This window comes from Mustelus asterias, chromosome 29 (assembly GCF_964213995.1).
Source record: "Mustelus asterias chromosome 29, sMusAst1.hap1.1, whole genome shotgun sequence".
NCBI classification, from domain to species: domain Eukaryota; kingdom Metazoa; phylum Chordata; class Chondrichthyes; order Carcharhiniformes; family Triakidae; genus Mustelus; species Mustelus asterias.
Genome location: NC_135829.1, coordinates 19371976 through 19393930, shown reverse-complemented (window position 1 = coordinate 19393930; position 21955 = coordinate 19371976). Strand labels below are relative to the sequence as shown.

General features: G+C 45.0%; 1 protein-coding gene across 2 annotated transcripts in view; it reads right to left on the bottom strand.

The window, feature by feature from the left end:
* Positions 1–21371, bottom strand: part of sin3aa (SIN3 transcription regulator family member Aa) — a 140719-nt gene extending 119348 nt beyond the window's left edge. Inside the window, exon 1 of one of the 2 annotated variants that reach the window (XM_078200169.1) lies at positions 21131–21371. The gene's annotated coding sequence lies outside the window, so the exon portion shown is untranslated. Of the gene's footprint in view, positions 1–20556; positions 20592–21130 lie in introns of those variants that run through there. The other variant, XM_078200170.1, reaches the window with a different exon arrangement.
* Between the last annotated feature and the right edge of the window lie 584 nt (positions 21372–21955).

Here is a 21955-nt window from a genome sequence, read left to right as displayed (position 1 = left end):
TTCTGTTCCTTCTAACTTCTGTTTGGTTGAGAAAACTCAATAACTGTATTGCTGCATAGATACTTCAAATAGAAATAGTAAAAACTTTTTACAAACCCACACTTTCCTGAAATCTCAATGGCAACACAAATTGCTAGTGTTCCTAGCTGAATACTAATTATTAGGCATACTAAATATAGATAAGTCTAGATAAACACTTAAAATCATTTTCAGTAGATCAGCAAGTTATTTTTTTTCTCTGAAGTGGTATAAAATACCAAAGTTCCACTTTGGGGTTCTCTTTGCGTATATTACCACTTTCCTTCATCAAGCACAACAACATGCTCATGTGAATACAGGTCAATAACGTACTTCCTGAGTCTGTTTGTGTGGTCACACTTCTCCCTGTTATACATCACTACCATTTATCAGCACTTCAGGAAACCTCAGACACAGCTGACCACATATTAACATGTTCCACCACAGGATACTAGACTGAAACAGAGAAACCCCTTCTACACAGCTCAGATACGTAGCCTTACTAGTTATTTGTTACATTTGAACTTCAACACATTTAGAAAACATCTAAAAACGTTAGTCAAGCTGTAATAGTAGAGGATGAAAGCTGTATACTTTCATGGAATACCTCTCTGCCCATTATTTTGATATCTGCTTATTTATGTGATTAATGCCTTCACCAAAACAGGAGATAGAGGAATAAGTGGCCTACAAACGTATTCAGGATTAATAACAGCAACAAAAAGATACAAAAATCTGAGGACACGTACCAACCAACTCAAGTGTCAGCAGTCGGCACTGCTGCCATCAGACTTTTGAATGGACCTACCTCGCATTAAGTTGATCTTTCTCTACACCCCAGCTATGACTGTAACACTACATTCTGCACCCTCTCCTTCTCTATGAACAGTATGCTTTGTCTGTATAGCGCGCAAGAAACAATACTTTTCACTGTATACCAATACATGTGACAATAATGAATCAAATCAAAATCAAGTAATTTCTGGATTACAATGTTTTAAATAAATGGGTTCTAACAGCAAGTTTCTATCAGAAAGAGCAAAGGCTGGTGCCTGCAGTTCCCTGGGGAAAATTATCTATCTTTGCACAGTGGAAGATCTTTAGAACATAGAACAGTACAGCACAGAACAGGCCCTTCGGTCCACGATGTTGTGCCGAGCTTTATCTGAAACCAAGATCAAGCTATCCCATTCCCTATCATCCTGGTGTGCTCCATGTGCCTATCCAATAACCGCTTAAATGTTCCTAAAGTGTCTGACTCCACTATCACTGCAGGCAGTCTATTCCACATCCCAACCACTCTCTGCGTAAAGAACCTACCTCTGATATCCTTCCTGTATCTCCCACCACAAACCCTATAGTTATGCCCCCTTGTAATAGCTCCATCCACCCGAGGAAATAGTCTTTGAACGTTCACTCTATCTATCCCCTTCATCATTTTATAAACCTCCATTAAGTCTCCCCTCAGCCTCCTCCGCTCCAGAGAGAACAGCCCTAGCTCCCTCAACCTTTCCTCATAAGACCTACCCTCCAAACCAGGCAGCATCCTGGTAAATCTCCTCTGCACTCTTTCCAGCGCTTCCACGTCCTTCTTATAGTGAGGTGACCAGAACTGCACACAATATTCCAAATGTGGTCTCACCAAGGCCCTGTACAGTTGCAGCATAACCCCATGGCTCTTAAACTCCAACCCCGTTAATAAAAGCTAACACACTATAGGCCTTCTTCACAGCTCTATCCACTTGAGTGGCAACCTTTAGAGATCTGTGGATATGGACCCCAAGATCTCTCTGTTCCTCCACAGTCTTCAGAACCCTACCTTTGACCCTGTAATCCACATTTAAATTAGTCCTACCAAAATGAATCACCTCACATTTATCAGGGTTAAACTCCATTTGCCATTTTTCAGCCCAGCTTTGCATTCTATCTGTGTCTCTTTGCAGCCTACAACAGCCCTCCACCTCATCTCCACTTCACCTTTACAGGGAAGCTGACCACAAAACCCCACTCCAGATATTACCATCCACCTCTCAGTGATTGAGTATGTAACAAACCAGCAAATACACAGTCAGTATTGAGAGAACATGTTTTTAAAAAACATTCCTGTTGACTAATTTTTATAAATACAAATATCTGAAAAACAGGAATTAAATTTAAACATCAAGCAGCACCTTTTAGAATCTGCCAGTCATAATTTTATCAGCAATGGTAATTTCTGGACCAACCATTGCCTAAAATATATGAGCATTTCCATCAAAAGGGGGCAGCATAGTGGCGCAGTAGTTAGCACTGCTGCCTCACAGCGCCAGGGACACGGGTTCGATTCCCGACTTGGGTCACTGCCTGTGCGGAGTCTGCACGTTCTCCCCGTATCTGCGGGGGTTTCCTCCGGGTGCTCCGGTTTCCTCCCATAGTCCGAAAGACGTGCTGGTTAGAGTGCATTGGCCATGTTAAATTCTCCCTCAGTGTACCCGAACAGGCGCTGGAGTGTGGCGACTAAAGGACTTTTACAGTAACTTCATTGCAGTGTTAATGTAAGCCTACTTGTGACACTAATACGTAAATAAAATAGAAGAAGTTGAGTATTTCTGCCTTGTGGCACTAATAAATAAACTTTAAGCTAAAAAAAAACCTTTAAAACTTAAACTTTTAAACTTTAAACAAAAGGTTTAAAATGCTACAACCCCTCTAATTCACACAAAAACTGAGAACAGACATTCTCAATCCGAGAATCCGCTAAGACCATACTACTATTACTTTTTAAAAAACAGATTGTTCATGTTCTCTCAATACTAATCGTGTCTTTGCTGCTGTGTTTTATACCCACTACGTATTCAGGATCCCAGCGCTATATAAGACAACACAAAGGTTAGAGTTCACTGCTCACAGCGAGAACTCATTGTTACTGATTTACCTTCACCAGGTGACAGCAGCAGCCTCACTCACAGCAGAAGGTGCTCTACCAGTACACAATAGTATCAAGTAACTCAACGTGATACGTAATTACAATGTTCTTGCGAACCACTGTATGAGGAAGATTAGACCATAAGTGAACTACCGGTACACATCAGTTACTATCTCTGGTAAAACTTCCTCTTCAAAACAACAAGTCTAGTTCAACCTCAGCTCACTGGAGTGGAAGCATTGAGATTACTGAGGACATGTCTCACCGTGTTTTTCTACACCATGTAAATTACTGATACAAAGACATAACCTATCACCAGAATGAACACAAGGTTAGAAGTTTCAGATTAACCTTAAGATGAGTTCAACAAGGATAAGGACAGGAATGCTACAAGTAAACACTAAATATACATATTGAATCAAAGTGCCACCCCCTCTCCCACCTTTGATTATCCCCTGTAAATCCAAAAGTGACATTTGGTGTTGTTTCATTTGATATATTGAAAAATCCTACAATTTCACATACTCCTCACAACTTTTACATTGTAAATTCAGTCCAAAGATGTGCGGGTTAGGTTGATTGGCCATGCTAAAAAAAAAATTGCCCTTAGTGTCCTGAGATGTGTAGGTTAGAGGGATTAGTGGGTAAATGTGTAGGGATATGGGGGTAGGGCCTGGGTGGGATTGTGGTCGGTGCAGATTCGATGGGCCGAATGGCCTCTTTCCGTACTGTAGGGTTTCTATGATTTCTTGTGTCAGCACTTATCGTAGAAACCTCCAAGCAACCCTACTTCTCTCGGGCCAAATTGCAACTTAACAATGAATACTATAAAGTCAAAATATCGTATGAACAGAAGGACAACAAGTATGACTTTAAAAATGGAGACTGAGTTACACCTGCCCACCCTGGTCTATATTCTCCCTCCCAGCTTCTCTGCATCAATAAATACTGATGTGGAGATGCCGGCGTTGGACTGGGGTAAGCACAGTAAGAAGTCTTACAACACCAGGTTAAAGTCCAACAGGTTTACTTGGTAGCAAATACCATAAGCTTTCGGAGCAGAGCTCTTTCGTCAGATGGAGTGGATATCCACTCCATCTGACGAAGGAGCTCTGCTCCGAAAGCTTATGGTATTTGCTACCAAATAAACCTGTTGGACTTTAACCTGGTGTTGTGAGACTTCTTACTGTCAATAAATACTCCCAGTCAGCATCTGTTCTTCATAGTGCCAATCCTTGTTGATATTCTTGGCCTCATCATCATCATCTCTGAAATGGAACTCTTGCGTGTCCTCTGACTCACATCCTACGCTGTTCAACAGAGCAACAGAGAAACCCAGGCTCCTCTTCGATTCCAACTCTTTTTCATTTAACAGTTCCAATTCTCAGTAATTCCTGATTACACTCAATAACTGTATGTCATTTTCATATTTCCATTTTCTCTTCCAACATCTCTCATGCATTGAGTGACAGGTGCAAGGAAAAATGTTTATAGCCTATTTGGCTGATCTTTGGCCTCCAACTTCTCCCTCGCCATCTACTCCAGTCTCAACACCTAACTGTTACCCAGTTACCACTGGACATGTGTGTGGGAACAACATGCTCAGGCTTAACCCTCAGAAAACCCTGCTGCATCTCATTGAAGTACAGAAGAGCCACCACCATCCTCATATGAATGAAAGACAGGCTGATTTTGCCAGCTGAAGAGGACCAGAAGTAAATCATTCAGTAATTTAACTATTTTAACATTGCCCACTTCATAGAAGAATCAGAATCCTGACAGTGCAGAGAGAGACCATTCAGCCCATTGAGTCTGCACCAGCCACAAACCCGTCCAGGTCCTATTCCCGTAACCCCACATATTTACTCTGCTAATCCCCTGACACTAGGGTCAATTTAGCACAACCAATCCACCTAACCCGCACATCTCTGGACTGCGGGAGGAAACCGGAGCACCCGGAGGAAACCCACCCAGACACGGGAAGAATGTGCAAACTCCACACAGACAGTGACCCGAGGCTGGAATTGAACCCAGATCCCTGGCACTGTGAGGCAGCAGTGCTAACCACTGTGCCACCCGTGTCCCCCCACCGTGCCACCCCACTTAGCAAGGGAGAATATGGTACAGTTGTTGAAAAATGTTGAACATACAAGCTACACTTTCTAGCTGTTAAACACAAAATAAGAATGCCGTTTTGTAACACGGCTACTCGTATGGACTGACACTATATAAGAACATAAGAAATAGGAGCAGGAGTAGGCCATCTGGCCCTTCGAGCCTGCCCCGCCATTCAACAAGATCATGGCTGATCTGAAGCGAATCAGTTCCACTTACCCGCCTGCTCCCCATATCCCCTAATTCCCTTATCGATCAGAAAACTATCTGCCCGTGATTTAAACATATTCAACGAGGAAGCCTCCACCACTTCAATGGGCAGAGAATTCCAGAGATTCACTACCCTCTGAGAGAAGAAGTTCCCCCTCAACTCTGTTCTGAACCGGCCCCCCCTTATTTTGAGGCTGTGCCCTCTAGTTCTGGTTTCCCTTCTAAGTGGAAAGAATCTCTCCACCTCTACCCTATCCAGCCCCTGCATTATCTTATATGTCTCTATAAGATCACCCCTCATCCTTCTAAACTCCAACGAGTACAGACCCAATCTGTTCAATCTCTCCTCATAAGCTACACCCCTCATCTCCGGTATCAACCTGGTGAACCTTCTCTGCACTCCCTCCAAGGCCAATATATCCTTTCGCAAATAAGGGGACCAAAACTGCACACAGTACTCCAGTTGCGGCCTCACCAGTGCCTCGTACAGTTGCAGCAAGACCTCCCTGCTTTTATATTCTATCCCCCTCACGATAAAGGCCAACATATTGACTCCTTCCTTCTCATTTTTGTAATCTATAAAACTCTGCAGGGCCAAAATACACACGCGACAACTGAAGAGCTATTTCAGCGTCAATGTGCCACCAAGCTTCCAGTCACCTCTCCAGCTCATTGCCAATTTTTGTTTCCTTATGCACCTGTGAAGTGTCTTGGGACGTATATGTTAAAGGCATAATACAACTAGAAGTTGCTGTTATAGCACTTCTATGGTGAAGCGCAGCTTTTAGAAACATAGAACACAGAAAAACTACAGCACAAAACAGGCCCTTCGGCCCCACACGTTGTGCCGAACATATCCCTACCTTTTAGGCTTACCTATAATCCTCCATCCTATTAAGTCCCATGTACTCATCCAGGAGTCTCTTAAAAGACCCTATTGAGTTTGCCTCCACCACCACTGACGGCAGCCGATTCCACTCGCCCAACCACCCTCTGTGTGAAAAACTTCCCCCTAACATTTCCCCTGTACCTACCCCCCAGCACCTTAAACCTGTGTCCTCTCGTAGCAGACATTTCCACCCTGGGAAAAAGCCTCTGAGAGTCCACCCCATCTATGCCTCTCAACATCTTATATACCTCTATTAGGTCTCCTCTCATCCTACGTCTCTCCAAGGAGAAAAGACCGAGCTCCCTCAGCCTATCCTCATAAGGCATGCCACTCAATCCAGGCAACATCCTTGTAAATCTCCTCTGCACCCTTTCAATCTTTTCCTCATCCTTCCTGTAATGAGGCGACCAGAACTGAGCACAGTACTCCAAGTGGGGTCTGACGAGGGTCTTTTGAGGTTTTACTTTGCACCTAGCCACGTTCACACGATCCTGATGTTGATGGATGCAGAGCAACATAAAGAAAACAAACCATAATAAAATGATCAGTTCATACCCAACTAATCAAAATATTAACAGTGGTTTGGCACTACAGAACTTGAATATTGCTGAAACAAAAGATTTTGTTAAAGTTTTTTGTCTTGTACTCATCGGAACAATCACAATGTCAGGAGAAATAACTTTACACTGAGGTGAGAGTGCTGACTGGTTGGCAAGTGGGCTCTGATTGGAGAGGCATTACCATGTACGCACATTGTGCCTGTTTCACCTAAACAAAATAAGTGATAGCCATTCACTGGTTCATTCCTCAGGGCAATGCCATGACCAATCAGAGCCAAGCTGCCTGGCTTAAACTTTCAAACAATGCTTGACAGTTAACTGTCAGTCACCATTAACTGGTGCATTCTCCATGGCAACACCTCTACCAATGTGGAGAGGTTTAGGAAGGGAGTTCCAAAGCTTGGGACTATGGCAGAAGGGGGCACGGCCACCTGTAGTGAAATAACTAAAAACAGGGATCATAGAAACCCTACAGTGCAGAAGGAGGCCATTCGGCCCATCGATTCTGCACCGGTCACAATCCCACCCAGGCCCCACCCCCCACATATTTACCCGCTAATCCCTCTAACCCACACATCTCAGGACACTAAGGGGCAACTTTAGCATGGCCAATCAACCTAACCCACACATTTTTGGACTGCATCTTGGATGCTCAAGAGGCCAGAATTAGAAGGAGTGCAGATATCACAAAGGTTATGGGGCTGGAGGAGATTACAGAGATTGGGAGAGACAAAGCCATGAAAGGATTTGTAAAGGTGGCACGGTGGTTAGCACGGCTGCCCCACAGCACCGGGGAACCGGGTTCAATTCCCGGCTTGGGTCACTGTCTGTGCGGAGGCTGCTTGTTCTCCCTGTGTCTGCGGGGTTTTCCTCCGGGTGCTCCTGTTTCCTCCCACAGTCCGAAAGACATGCTGGTTAAGTGCACTGGCCATGCTAAATTCTCCCTCAGTGTAACCCAAACAGGCGCCAGAGTGTGGCAACTTGGGGATTTTCACAGAATCTTCATTGACACGAATAAATAAACTTAAAACTTAAACAAACAAGGATACTAGACAAAAGAGCCCCTCAGTATTTCTGATGTCTTATAACCTTTCAGTTTTGGTATCACATTGCAAACCCATCTGGCACCATCTCCAGTGTCTTCATACCTTTTTGTAATATGGAGACCAGAATTTGTGCAAAGGCTGAGAATTTTCATGCAGTCACCTACAAACCGCCATCCTGATTTTACCCTGGTCATTGTAGGGAGAGGACTACAGAGTTCAAATCAACGCAATGGTAAAATTCAAGTGCCGCTATCTGAGGCTGAGCAGCATGCTGCGCTGTTCTTTCAGTCAAGGGTGCGTGGCATGAGAAGACACAGGAAAGACCAAGTGAGTTTGGGTGGCATGGTGGTTAGCACTGCTGCCTCACAGCACCAGGGACCAAGGTTCAATTCCGGCCTCGGGTCACTGTCTGTGTGGGCTCTGCACGTTCTCCCCGTGTCTGTGTGGGTTTCCTCCCACAATCCAAAGATGTGCGGGTTAGGTTAAATTGACCCTCGAGTCAGGGGGATTAGAAGAGCAAGTATGTGGGGTTATGGGGATAGCGCCTGGGTGGGATTGTGGTCGGTGCAGACTCAATGGGCCGAATGGCCTCCTTCTGCTCTGTAGGGATTCTATGTCATTACAAAAAGTCTCAATTTATAAGCAAGGTCTGTCAAGTCAAAGCAAAAAGCATGCTGTCGAGTCAAAGGAATTAGATTATTAACTTTTGTGAACCTCTAGTTTATAAACTTTAAAAAGTATCTCCAAAATAAACAGGGAAGAAATTAGTAATCCTATTGCTGGGGAAATTCATAGGAAGAAGATCTATTTTATTATTTAAGTATTTCAAAGTTTGTTACACTAAAGAACTGCAACTAAATATAAACACAGTTTATGCAACATTCAAGTGATTAAGGGCTGTGCTACAATCAAAAATGATTCAATGGTCAATAAGACAGATCCAGCACAGCTTTTCCATATTCTTTTCAAAAATATTGATCATTGTAACAAACTGCAACAGTTACAGGTTCTGATGTGAGCTCAGTTCTGAATCGGCAGAACATCCTAGCATATGACAACACTTTCAGGTATCGGATATTTTCATTGTCTGCTACATAAAAACAATTCAACAGTTACTCAATGACTTTGACAGCATTGTGATACCATCAGAGGGTTGCACCATCTGTAATATCACCGCAAAACATGCAGCTGTAAAGACGAAGTAAAGTTAAAGTTCATTTATTAGTCACAAGTCGGCTTACATTCACACTGTAATGAAGTTACTGTGAAAATCCCTTAGTTGCCACACTCAGCGCCTGTTCGGGTACACTAAGGGGCAATTTAGCATGGCCAATGCACCCTAACCAGCACGTCCTTCGCACTGTGGGAGGAAACCGGAGCACCCGGAGGAAACCCATGCAGGCACGGGGAGAACGTGCAGACTCCACACAGACAGTCACCCAGGCCAGGAATCGAACCCAGGTCCCTGGCGCTGTGAGGCAGCAGTGCTAACCACTCTGCCGCCCCAGTATGTCGCTCCACACATATCTCTTAAGGGTCAGTAACAGGAGAACTAGAAATCACTCTATTGACATATTTTCCCTGTTGCTTCCTGGATCATTTGACAAGTGCCAATAGCATCAGTGAGATGAGTGACTATGAGTGAAGCAAATGAACAAACATAAAGCACTCTACTGTACGTACTGATGTGGACGCTGCGTCCACAGCCAATAAATCCACAAGAGATCGTCCTGCTGATGGGATCATCAGTACTCAACTTAAAATGAACTTTCAATCTAATTGCAATCAGCAATAACAGTTAAAATCATAACCCTTTAAGTTGTTGAAGACTGATAAGGCAATTTAAAGGGAGCACAGTGGTTAGCACTGCTGCCTCACAGCGTCCGGGACCTGGGTTCGATTCCTGGCTTGGGTCACTGTCTGTGTGGAATTTGCACATTCTTCCCGTGTCAGCGTGGGTTTCCTCCGGGTGCTCCGGTTTCCTCCCACAGTCCGAAAGATGTGCAGGTTATGTGGATGGGCCGTGCTAAAGTGCCGTTTAGTGTCCCAGGATGTATAGGTTAGGGGGATTAGCAGGGCAAATACATGGGGTTACAGGGATAGGGCCTGGGTACGATGCTCTATTGGAGAGTCAGAGCAGACTTGATGGGCCGAATAGCCTCCTTCTGCATCGTTAGGATTCTAAGTAACATTCTAAGTAATAAATTACACTCTACAGACCTCCAGCACACCCTCCCATTTTTAATAAAGATATGTACATCTTAATTCTTAAAACTTCTTCCTGCTTGGGTTTTGGCACATGGAGAAGGGCAGCAAACTGTCAAACATCTTCAACGTTGCCCATGGCTGCTCTCAGAGTTGCAAATCACATTTTGATTATTGCTCCCTCCCTCCGAGATATACATGGTCTCCAGTTAACGCATGCTGCGTGTTGATGGGGAGACTCCTTGAGAGGAAATGTTGGTCTAGTGGTAATGTCACTGGACTAGCAATCGAGTGGCCCAGGCTAATGCTCAAGGGAAACAGATTAAAATTCCCACCACAGCATCTGGTGGAATTTAAATTCAGTTAATCAAATCTGGAATTGAAAACCGGTCTCAGTAATCATAGATCATAGAATCCTACAGTCATTCAGCCCATTGAATCTGCACCAACCAAATCCCAACAATGCCCTATCCCCATAAATTTACCCTAGCTTGTCTCTCTCTCTCTCCTCTTTCTCCCCCCCCCCCCCCCCCCCCCCACCTTCCTTACCTGGTCTGGTCTACATGTGACTCCAGATCCACATGAAGGTGGCTGCCTCTTAACTACCCGCCTGAAATGGTGCAGCAAACTACTCAGCTCAAAGGCAATTTTGAATGGGCAACAAAGGCAGGCCTTGCCAGTGATGCCCACATCACATCCCATGAAAAAAATACAAACATTTTAAAAATGTAAAGACGAAGAAAATGCAACTCACACCCCTTCATATTAAGCTGGTGCTCAATAGTGCTGCGCTGCCTGGGCGTTGCAAACTGGTCACTTTTTAAAGGTTTGCTTCCACTCCACAATATCTGAACAGTACAAATACATTTCCACCATCTGCTCTGCTGCATCCTTACTACTAGAATGTAAGAGAATATTTATCAGCAGTTCCTTGCAGCACATCAATGTATTAATATTTTCAAACAGTCTGAATACTTAAATGAACCTAATCAGCTGCTGTTTGAAGGTACACCCTGTAACACAATAAATAAAACCCCATCTTTATTCAAGATTTTATCGCATTGTCATAAATTAAAATATTTTTTAGAAACTACTTTTGTTAGCTATAGTAGGTGCAGATGGGCTGAATAAGATTTGATTTATTATTGTCACATGTATTTGGATACAGTGAAAAGTTTTGTTTCTCGCGCGCTTTACAGACAAAGCCATTCATAGAGAACATAAAGGAGAAGGAAAGGAGAGGGTGCAGAATGTAGTGTTACAGTCATAGCTAGGGTGTAGAGAAAGATCAGCTTAGTAGGTCTATTCAAATGAATGATGGCAGCAGGGAAGAAGCTGTTCTTGAGTTGGTTGGTACGTGATCTCAGACTCTTGGCACCGCTCACAATGCCCTTAAGTTACACAGCTCTAACTGGGAGCAAAATTAAATACTATTTATATACATCTTTTCAACAACACATCTGGTGACAGTAAGTTTGCTCTGCGCATGTAGATTGTTCATATCAAATGAACAAATCTCTTGTAAGCGAACCTGTTGTGCATTCTGGTATCCATTACTAAGTGGCACCAGGTTTAACACTCACTCCCTGAAAGGCTCTTCTGGAGAAGGTGCTTTAGAGCATGTTACCATAACTCAATCCCCAGATCTGAGCTGGTCAAGAAAATTAATTCTCCGTTGGGATCGTTATTTTGATTTAATTACCTTTTTTGCGGGAACTTACTTGGAGAAGTTACTAAGTACTGTACAAAAGACAAGTTGAAGCTATCACAGTTAACGACTGCAAGTGCTGAAGCCAGTTCAGTTCTGATAAGGAACATCTCACTAGCTGTTCTTTACGGGCTAGAAAATGTATTGTTGGGAGGTATTCTTGGTGCACGTTAAACTTTATAAGAAACTCCACCCAGTGTCTGTTGCACAACTCTTTTTGTCAGCTGTCCCAACAGAAACCTTCAGTCATTTACAGCACAAGTTCCCACATTGCTAAAGTAACGTTTATTTATTAGTCACTAATAAATTAACACTACAATGAAGTTACTGTGAAAATCCCCTAGTCGCCACACTCCGGCGCCTGTTGGGGTACACTGAGGGAGAATTTAGCACGACCAGACTTTCAGACTGTGGAAGGAAGCCGGAGCACCCGGAGGAAACCCACGCAGACATGGGGGAGAACGTACAAACTCCACACAGACAGTGTCCCAAGCCGGGAATTGAACCAGGGTCCCTGGCGCTGTGAGGCAGCAGTGCTAACCACTGTGCCACCAGAGTGGGAGAAATATCACTTACTGCTTTTACATTCAATCAGATGAGACTAGAAGAAAGTCAGTTTATTCAAGCTCCAAATCTCTTAGAAGCAGCAATAAACAAAGCAGAATTGCATTGCCTATTTCAACACCTGTTCGCCAAAACAGATGGCAAACTTGGTTCAGTAACTTCAGTGAAGCCACCTTACTCTCCTAATCCAGCCTCTAAGTAAAATTCAAACTACATGAAGGAACCAAGTTGAAAACAACGATTAAAAGGATAGTGCAAGCCCCAACTAACAGGAAACCAAATATTCCCCAGGCCCGGTTGTCTTTCTTGCCAAGCAATTGCAAGGTACACCATGCAGTGATTGTTCAGGGCAGTGATCTTAAAGGTCATCTCAAATAAAGAAGAGTTGGCACATGGTATAACTTAAGAAAGAAGTATAGGAGATTCATGGTAAAATTTTACTGCCAAGGGCTGCTTTATTTTCTCCGTGTTAATCTTGAAATACCCTAATCTCAAACACTGCAAATTAACTACATACAAAATTACATTCAGCTATTATATTAGAGAAAAAGGGCAAGACACTGCACCTTATTATATCCTTAGGCATTCTAATTATTTCTATGGTGCAGTTAGTTATTTGTGGATGAATGCTGACAACAAGGTCCCACAAATAGCAATTAAGCTGAATGACCAATTTAATGGGGGTTTTTTTTGTGTGACTTGGGGAGGAAGGCTACTGGGAGAAAACTCAACTTTTTTTTTTGAGTAGCAGTCACTGGAACAAATAGATGAGGCCTCAGCTGAGTGCCCCAACTGACAGACTGTACCTCTGACAATTGAGCACTCTCTGAGATTAGAGTGGCAGCCAAGATTGTGTGCTCAAGCCTTGGGAGTGGAGTTTCAACCTTCTGACTCAAGGGCTACAGTTTAAGACCTTTTTCTTAGAGTACTGAATCCCTACAAAAATATTTTTAACATGGACAAGTTGGGCCGAAGGGCCTGTTTCCATGCTGTAAACCTCCAGGACTCTATAACCATACCACAATCGCCACATTTATAGTGTTTTTCATGTGGTGAAACTATTCAAGGTCCTTTTTAAAAAAAAGAGGCGTGGGGAAAAACAGATGCCAAGCTTAAAATTAGAAAAATAAATTGCCCAAAGCAATGATTGGTAGGCTTCTGAAGGTGGGGAAGAGGGCAATTGGGTTCAAGTGTGCAGGCTTGAAAGTTCTGCCAAGGATTGCAAAGTAACTGGAAGGGGGAAATGTGGAGTTGACCATATTATGGTAAGTAGACAGTGCAAGCTATCTAAGGACCTGTGAAGGGGGATTCTGAAAGAAGTGTACAGAGGCAAGGAACTGGTATGGGTTGGGGTGAGAGTTAAGTTGAACTTAGCATGATATAGAATGCAAGCAGCATGGTTACAAATCAAAGTAAGAATGCAAATGTATTCATAAAATGGCACCCTTCAAACGACACTAATTTTATAACCAAATATAATGAGAAGAATTTCACTATAGGGAATTTGATAGTTGAAGTGAGATTGCAGGAAAGGGTTTTAATATGAACAAAATCGTGGAGTTATGAAAGAGGTTTCTCCAAACATGCACCATATCTAGAAACACTTATCTGGGTAATTGAATTTTGCACACCCAATCTGGTAGCTAATAAATTTCCCTTCCTCACCTCCAATCTCTAATTATTCAGATTTACAGCTTTCTCTTCTCTTAAATAACAAAAGGGCAGTCCCAAAATCACAGATTAATTGGTAACATTACACAATTCCTACAAAGAGAGATTAATCAGATGAATCGATTGTTCTAACTTCATCATGCCTGTGAGGCATTTATTTTTACATAAAGATATCACTAGAACTTCAAGCCTGATCTTTGAATTCTGTGAGGAGGATTGGTTAGCTTCCCAAGTCTACTTTATTCATCTACTACACTCCCAGCACTGACACTTCTATTAAACTTCTTATTCTGTTAGAAGAAGTGCAACAAATGCTTCACTAATTATTAAAAGGATACAATTATATCTGGTACTACAACTTTTCTAAAGTCTATTTATTAATGTCACAAGTAGGCTTACATTAACCCTGCAATGAAGTTAGCTGTGAAAATCCCATAGTTGCCACACACTCTGGCACCTGTTCGGGTACACCGAGGGAGAATTTCGCACGGCCAATCCACCTAACCGGCACGTCTTTCGGAACGTGGGAGGAAACCAGAGCACCCGGAAGAAACCCATGCAGATACGGGGAGAATATACAGACTTCACACAGACAGTGACCCAAGCCGAGAATCGAACCTGGGTTCCTGGGTGCTGTGAGGTAGCAGTGCTAACCGCTGTGCCACCCCATCTCTGACATTGAGCTAAGTAACAATATTCGGAAAGCAAAAGTGATAATATTTCAATTTAGACTAACAGAGATTATTACCAAAGTTTTGGATAGTTTAGGGAGTTAGTATTATCAGAAGCGGGTGCTGCTGGAATGCTATCTGCAATTCTATCATCCCAAATGGCTGTTTAACATTAAATTTTGGCTCTAGTGCCTTCAAGTAATTTACTAGTTCACTAGTTAGCTAATCAAAGCTGAACTGTAAGCCAACAGCAGCATAACACCTAAAGAAGTAGATGAATGCAGTGCTCAGAAACATTAACCAGAAGAGACTGATACTCTACAATGTACTCTCTCAAGGATGTAAACCCCTGCTTTCTTTGGACAGAATGGCACAATGATTCACCAGATCTATGCAGATTTCTGGGTATAATTTCAATGAAGCCCAAGGTGGTGGAAGAAAATCTCTTCAATAGTTCATTAATTTCTAGACCCCTCAACTGCAGTTTTTGAAGCAAGTATTTCAACATTGGCCAAATAACTTATATCTCCCAAATCAACAGAAATCCAGCTAATCCACAGCAGATTTCAACTAAAGCTGTTTCACTGCATATTGCAAAGAAAATGCAACCACCTGGGATTCATAAAGCCTCACCTGAGGACCTAAGCTCAGGAATGCACTCCTTACACTCTCTGACTCTCTACCTCACCTTTCCCCTTTAAGACACTCCTTAAAACCTACCTCTTTGACCCAATATCTTTTTACGTTGCCCCTGTGAAGTGATAACTTCTTGTTGAACCTTCTAGACAAGTATAGCAGCAAGGCTCTGGGGTGGTGAGACAAAGATAAGAGGATATTGAGCACAAGAGTTTTTTGTTCAATTGGATTAATGGAAGGGGGAACTACAAAAGTATAATCAGAACCATACACATGGTCAAACTAATTGAACTTCAACAAATTAGCAAAGTATCCAGGCCATTGCTGTGGTCAAGTTAAAGTTTATTTATTAGTCACAAGTAGGATTACATTAACACTGCAATGAAGTTACTGTGAAAATCCCCTAGTCGCCACACTCCAGCACCTCTTCGGGTACACTGAGGGAGAATTTAGCACGGCCAGTCAACCTAACCTGCACATCTTTGGACTGTGGGAGGAAACCGGAGCACCCGGAGGAAACCCACACAGACGCGGGGAGAACGTGCAAACTCCACACAGATGGCGACCCGAGCCGGGAATCGAATCTGGGTCCCTGGTGCTGTGAGGCAGCAGTGCTAACCCGCTGTGCCATTCTGCCGTAAATAGGGTAAACACACAATTGATACGATTGTGGATTTGTGGTCAATCACGAGCAGTGAGAAATGGGCATCAACTGAAACAATGCCATGATGAGATATCGGTAAAATTCACACACGACCTCCAAACTGCATTCCCTACTGCAGACAGGAGAATGCACTTCAAAATTGTGAACAAAAAAACACACGCTGCTCCCAAAGATTTAGCCACATGTGACTAATTGTACTTCCTAAAAAAAGAGTTTTAAAAATGAGACACTTAATGTCAGACAAGCGGTCCACGCTCAGTGTATGCACACATACTTTAACCGTTTATGCATTTGGGAAACAGGACAATGAAAAGCAGAGTGTCTGAGAATACATGCAAGGTGTTTTCTCCTGGCGTTAGTACACTTCGTTAGAACAGTACTGCCATATCCACACCAGTCTTACAGCTGTGTGGCTGCCACATCACTAACATTACAGTTCACACGGAGGCTGAAAAACTACAACCCCCAGATTGCTTTGCCTGCTTCCCTCCAAATCAAACTGGCATTCAGCGTGCAAAGCTCCAATCTAAAGTTCAAACAGTCCGGCAAAGCTGCAGCGCGAAGGAAACCTGGCTTCTAACAGCCCTACACGTCAATCTAACACTCGTTGGCACACACAGTGTAAACTCAACTTTATAAATCTACATAACAGGCCCCACCCACTGCCTGTTGCACAACTCATTTTGTCAGCTGTCACAACAGAAACCTTAAATGGATCTGGACTCAAGAAATTTCAGTCATCACAAGTTTCCACATTACTAACCTCACAACAATGCCTGTAAAGAACAGCTAGAGAGTTTCACCGTTTGAGAGCTGAACTGGTTTCAGCAGATGCAGTCATTAGTTGAGGAAACTTGAAAATTTGTTACTTTGTGTTCCTTTGCACCGTACTTAGTAACTTCTCCAAGCAGGTTCCCGCAAAGTGGTAATTAAATCAAAACAACACAGGATCACAATGAGATACAGGTAGTATAGCCATGTGAAGACCACCATCCTTTTAAGACTACCAGACTTTTGAATGGACCTACCTCCCATTAGGTTGATCTTTCTCTACACCCTAGCTATGACTGTAACACTACATTCTGCTCTCTCTCCTTTCCTTCTCTATGAACGGTATGCTTTGGCTGTATAGCACGTAAGAAACAATACTTTTCTCCAGTATACTAATACATGTGACAATAATAAATCAAATCAAATCCATCCTCTCACTTCTAAGACCTGCGTGAATGAAACAAGAATATTCTCCCTTTACAGACAGAAAGAATATTATATATTCAGGCTCTCTGGGGAGTACTTGTGAAAACAAAAATAGTAAATAACAGTATTAAACTGTTAATCTAGAGATCAGGGAGTGGCCTACTGTTACAGTAAGTGTCCTTATAAAAGATATTGTTAGAGCAAAACACACAGATTTAATCTGCAGAGCTGGTAATATACCTGGTCCAGGTACACCAAATTGTTCTACTCCTTTAGCATACAAATTCATCCAATTACAAAGAAAAAAAAGGGACATTTTTCAACCATTGCCAGAAACTGAATAAACAAAACGATTCCCACTTTAAATTAGAGAGAAAAGCACACTTGTCAATGCAGGTAGGGACCCGGGAATTGATGAGAAAATTAAACATGCAGGTCGCAAAAGATGAGAAATTTATAAAAAACACCAGGGAGTTCTCACATACTCCCAGGTACAAGTCCCTGGGAGGACTACAAACCTCTCCAACACATCCTTCAGAGATTTACTTTTCAACTCTCTCTTCCACCAGGTCACATATAGGGGCTGAACAGTGATAGGAGACAACAATGTTCTGTGCATCAAATGATCACTGAACTTGCAAAGAGGGCAGAACTGATTTTTCTCACTACTTATTCAAAAAGCACGGGAAGAAATTATTTGTAGTCACCAAAACACAGAGACTCGCAAACCATGACCTTCTCAAATTACCACCAATCCAGTGCACACATTTGACTTAGAGTCTTACTGTACAATTCATTGAGTCAAACTGGACAAGAATATCTTTGAGAAAGTTTTTTTTTAAGTTTAGCCACCGTTGGCAGAAGCCTCGATTTACTAAACCATACATCAGAGAAACTATTTTTCCCTTATGAGAAACTTTTCTATGAAAACAATACAATCACAAAAAAAATCAGCCTTTCACGCAGTTAAGACAAGTATACCTCATTTCAAAATCAGACTGTCAAGGAAACATTGAAGAATTATCTTTGGACTGAATATATTGCGTTGATCTCCAAATAAACAATTACAACTCAATTTACACTCTCCGGTGCTGTCATCTCATCCAGCCCCAGAATCCTCCAAATTCCCTATTTTTGGTGTCTTAACATTCCAATTGTTCCTCCATCGGCAGTCATGCCTTCAGCAGCCTGGGCCCAAGCTCTGCAATTCCCTCTTTAAACTTCTACTTTGCTCTATTTCCTTTAACACACTCCGTAAAATGGATCTCTTTGGCTAAGTTGATGATGACCTGCCCTAATATCTCCTTGTGTGGCCTGGTGTCAATTTACTCCATAACACGCCTGTCAAATGCTTGGGGACTTTTAAAATCAAGTAAAGATGTTATATTAACTGTTGTTTCATCCCTTTTACCACACCTTTATCTATGTACCCCACCTCCCTTTTCTCTCAAGCTTTATATTACACCATCCTAGTCCCCATCCTTTCCTGACAGCCCTGTGTATATATCCCCAGCCTTCTTTTGTTCTGTTTGTTAATTCCTCCACTCCTTACTGTGCAGCCTACAAATGCAGCACATTCCTTACCAATGTAGCCACTGTTTTGAGAGTCTGTAGCTCCCATTACAAACTCCTCCTATTAAACATACTTAGTGGGGGCACAACATCGAATTACCCCATCAAGCCTCTGTGGTTTACATGAAAAACCCAACAAGTCATCTTGGCTGGCGCAAACACGATGGGCTGAATGGCCTCTTTCTGTGCTGTACTGCTTGTAAAGTCAACAAGCACACACTTTAATCTAGGAGGGTCAATAAATGTAAAGAATAACCTCTCATCCCCAGGTCCCCCGAATATATTGGGACTGCTTGTCAATACGTGTCAACTGATTTCTCCCTCAAAGCAATGTTCAGCACCCCCAAACTGTTTCACAAGAAGCCTCCAGTCCCAAACCCATTCCCAATTAATTCCACCTTGAACTTAAGTCTTGGACTACCCACCCTGCAGTTCCCTTTCACACTGCAGTAACAGGACACCCCACATGCCTTCGTGTGAAAAACAGTCACAAAAGCACCCCACTATATCCTCACGTTCACATAATTCAATCGTCACTGATTCTTACCTGCAGGCGTCTTCTGTTTGACTAGAGTGCTTTCTTGTAAATTTATTACTGTGGAATTTTTGAAAAGACCACAGAACCTTTTTTTCTTACACATCCTGTAATAATGCAGTTAGGGACAAACTTGCATTTATACAGCGCCTAATGTGTAGCCAGTGACTTGTGCTACCATCCAGGAAACTGACAGCTAACGTAGGCACAGCCAGTTCCAGTCAACAAACATGACTTAAGTGACCATAGGACCTATTTTAGTGGTCCTGGCAGAGGGATAAATGCTAGCACGGACACCAGTCTTTCTTCTCTAAATAAATGTTTCGTGATCAAATGGGGTCCGATAGTTTTTTTTAAAAAAAGGACATTTTAACCAGACGTGTGAGCACTAAAAAGGACAAAGTGGCAAGTTCAGAATGTGAACCTTCCGTTCGGGGCACAGCCACTAACTCTAGTGCTAACATACTCGGTCCCCTACCTTCATTTGACGTTTAAAGATTTTTTTGCAGCTCAAGTTTATTTTTGACGGGTCAGTCGCACACTGCGAGGATGGCCGAATAAACAACTCTACAGGTATACTGCACCAGTCTGACATTCAAAGTTTTTGTTTAAACAAGGCGAGGATCTCCTCCCCCCCACAGTTTCACTTCCGATTATCGGGCGATTGATGTTTAGCCAGATACTCCCTCCCCCCCAAAAAAACACACACGCCATGTCCCCAAAGTGTCCCTAATCTCCACCCCCTCCCCGGCTCAGATCACCCCCCTCCCTCAGTACAACACAATCCAAACCAGCCCGGGAAGCGCAGCAACTTCCCCACCCCGCCCCCCGGTTCCATCCACAAACCCCTCTCCTGCAGACTCCTCCCCCGGCTGCCCTCAGCGCCAACCCCCGGCTTGGCCCTCGGCCCCTTTTCGCTCCTCGGATGGCCTCAATAAAGAGAGGGGGAGATAGAGAGAAGGGGGGAGAGAGAGAGGGGAGATAGAGAGAAGGGGGGAGAGAGAGAGGGGAGAGAGAGAGAAGGGGGGAAAGAGAGAAGGGGGGAAAGAGAGAAGGGGGGAAAGAGAGAAGGGGGAAGAGAGAAGGGGGAAGAGAGAGGGGAGAGAGAGAGAGGGGAGAGAGAGAAGGGGGAAGAGAGAAGGGAGAGAGAGAGAGGGAGAGAGAGAGAAGGGGGAAGAGAGAAGGGGGAGAGAGAGAAGGGGGGAAAGAGGGGGAGCCCGATCTCCCCACCCCATACTCCCCCCCCAAAACAAATCCCCATCTCACTCCCATCCCACTTTGCCCCCCACCCCCATACACATACCCCCCACATACACTAAACCCATCAACCCCCACACACACACCTACAAACACCCATCACCCCCTCCCTCCACTCCAGACACCAACTCACCCTCTCCCCATTGCTGGATCTGCCTCACAAAATCCAACCCCCCCCCCACCAAGGGGGGGGGGAGGGGCTAGTGGGGGAGGGGCTAGTGGGGGGAGGGGCTAGTGGGGGCGGTGCTTGTGGAAGGGGCGGGACGGTGGTGTGTAGGGGGAGGGGAGATGGGCGGCCGGGGGGAGGAGCCGCCGGGGGGAGGAGCCTACGGGGGGGCGGTCCGGGGGGGTGGGGGGAGGAGGAGGGGGGATGGGGGCCCGATTGCCTCCCCCTCCCTCCCCACCCCCCCCCCCCCCCGTGCCGATCGGCCGCTTCAATCCCGCCGATCGGGCGCCCACCCCCAAACCCTTCTCTCTCTCGCTCTCTTCCCCCTCCCCTCCCCGCCACCCTCGCTCGCTCTCCGAACGCGAGGCCGAGGCGCCGATTGTTGTGCAGGCCGCGGCTCCCCCTCCCCTCAGCTCTCTCTCACACACACACACCGAGCATCGCAGCCCCTCTGCCGCCGCCCCCCTTCCCGCGACCGCCGCCAAACACCTCAGCGCCGCTCTCTCTCCCTCCCTCACACACACACACCCCCTTCACTCACCGCTCCCCCGGCACAAGATGCAGACTTTCTTCCCTCCGCCGCCACCACACCGCTCTCTCTGGGCCGTCCCGGGCAAACAGCGGGCACCGCCGCCGGGAGAAATCCCTCCGGCTGGCGGGTAAATTAATCTCTAATCAGAGGCGGAGGAGGGGGGGGGGGAAAACCACAAACAGCTCCCGGAGCGGAGGCCGTCTGTTCGTCCGCTCGCCGCCTGTCAATCAACAGCGTCGCCGCTGCCGCCGGATGTCCCGCCCTCCCCCACCCGCCATTGGCTCCCGCCACCACCCCCCGCCGCCCCGCTCATTGGCCGCCGGCCGCCGTCAATCAGCCCGCTGTCGTCTGTAACCTGACAACCGGCTGCCCCTCCCCCTCGAGGGGAGAGGATGTCCCGCCTCCCAGGCCTGGAGCGCCGCCCCCTACCCACCACAGGGCGCCCGATTGGAGGGACGCGCCTGTCAATCAGGTGGCGTAGGGGGTGGCTGATTGGAGGCGGGAAGCTGTCAATCAGAGCGCTGGCCGCCTCCCAGTCGCCCCGCCCTCCCCCCCTCCTCCCTCCCCCGCGCGCGCGCCGGGCGCCGCAAAACAAAACGGCAGGCACTGTGGTCCCGCCCCCTCCGGCCGCGCTGATTGGTCGGATGGCCGGAGGGGGATGGCGCCGCTTCCTATTGGTCCGCCGCCACGTCCGTCATCGTGATGGACAGGCCGCTGTCCTTAATAGCGGAAGTGCCACGACTGGCACTGGCACTGGCTCTAGTACAGGGGGAAAGCAGCTCACCATTTCCCCCACAGTGAGTGCAGGTTTGCATTCAGTGACTGGTTGGTGGC